Below are 1457 nucleotides of genomic sequence, written 5' to 3'. Positions count from 1 at the left end.
CAGGGACCAGCTTGCCAGCCTGCTGTCTGTATACCCGGCAGATGGTGGAGTTCTCTAACCAGCACTGCAGTCTCTGCTTGAGGAGAAGGGAAGGGTGCTGTGAGAGCACACGGTGGAGACGGTGCTCCCGCAGGGGCTGGACCCACGGGGGACTTTGGGGGTAGGTGGAGGACAGCGGGGCCCTGGCAGTCTGCAGGGGAACCTAGCCCCTCTCCGTGGGAACCCAGAGTCGCCGGACGACGGAAATACCATGGAGACTTTGGATGGGCTGCTGTCCAGACCACTCGGGCCCTTCACCAGAGACTCTGAGTTTAAGTGGAGAGAGAGTGGTTTCTTAGCTGGAGGAAGAAGAAAGAGGGAGGGGGAAATTGACCGGGCTCCCAGGGTGATGGGCCGGGGCTGTGGTTACGGGTGGAAACCTGGAGGAGCGTGCAGGCTACATTAGTCTTTCTTTCAACAGACTCAAGAGTGTCTTTCCTGGGCCAGGAACTCAGCCTGACCTCCCAGCCAAGCTGTGTGTGTCTGGGCCCTTTCCTCCGGAAGGGAAGGAGGTGATCCAGAGGCACGGGCTCGGGCACTGGGGGGAGACAAGACATGAGAGAGAATGGGCTCCCCTACTTGCGGCAGGGCTGCCTGTGCCCTTTGCATGGTTGTTCAGCAGGTTAACCAGAGCCCCTGCAATGGGCATTATGGTTTCCATCTTCAGACACTGAGACAATAAGCCAAACCCATATCTGTCTCCACCAGAGCCTGTGCCCTCAATGTGGACTGGTTAGTATAAATCTGAGACTTTAGATGTCCTTGGATTTTCCTAGTTCATTTCCTTTGGTTTTACTTTTTAATCAGGTTTCATGCCAAATGAATAATGTTGGATGCTTAAATGAGGCAATCTATTGAGTCTCTAGTCCAGCACCTGGCACATATAGCAGGCACCCATCAAATGCCAACTCCCTTCACTCTCCCTTGTCCTGGAAAATGCCAGACTGTCTGTGGTTCAGCAAGCTCATAAGGACAAGGGGAGTTGGGTCTGGTTTTGATCATAGTGGGCCTGACTTTAAAGGGGGAGGCATTGAGAGGGGAAGGTGAGATGCTGGGGATTCAGACAGGGATTTGTCTGTCCTTCACCACCTAGTGACTCTGCTTCTGTAGTAGCAGCATTGGGAAGCTGGGGTGGTCTTCCTTCACCAGACATACAGGCTCATCTCTCACCTCCAGGATCTTCTGAATCCAGGCAAGCCCTGGCCGTGGGAAGCCTGGAGGCAGAGAGGAGTCTGCACCTATCTTTGGATCAAGGGCAGGACTTCCTTCCAGAGAGAACCTTGATTTACCCTCACCCATTCTTGTCTCAGCCAGTTGGGAGCACATGACCCAGGCCTTTTGTGAGCCCTTGACACCCCAGCCTGGCAGGGAGGTGGAAGTGGCAGGGCTGCCGGGAGCTGGCATGATGGTGGCAGGTT

General features: G+C 54.9%; 1 protein-coding gene across 2 annotated transcripts in view; it reads right to left on the bottom strand.

The window, feature by feature from the left end:
• LTBP2 (latent transforming growth factor beta binding protein 2) overlaps positions 1 to 1457 on the bottom strand; it is a 109696-nt gene that overhangs the window by 17979 nt on the left and 90260 nt on the right. The window lies entirely within an intron of this gene.

This window comes from Bison bison, unplaced genomic scaffold (assembly GCF_000754665.1).
Source record: "Bison bison bison isolate TAMUID 2011002044 unplaced genomic scaffold, Bison_UMD1.0 scf7180017864368, whole genome shotgun sequence".
Lineage (NCBI taxonomy): Eukaryota > Metazoa > Chordata > Mammalia > Artiodactyla > Bovidae > Bison > Bison bison.
Note: the sequence above shows the minus strand (reverse complement) of the source record. Positions and strands in the feature narration are given on the sequence as shown.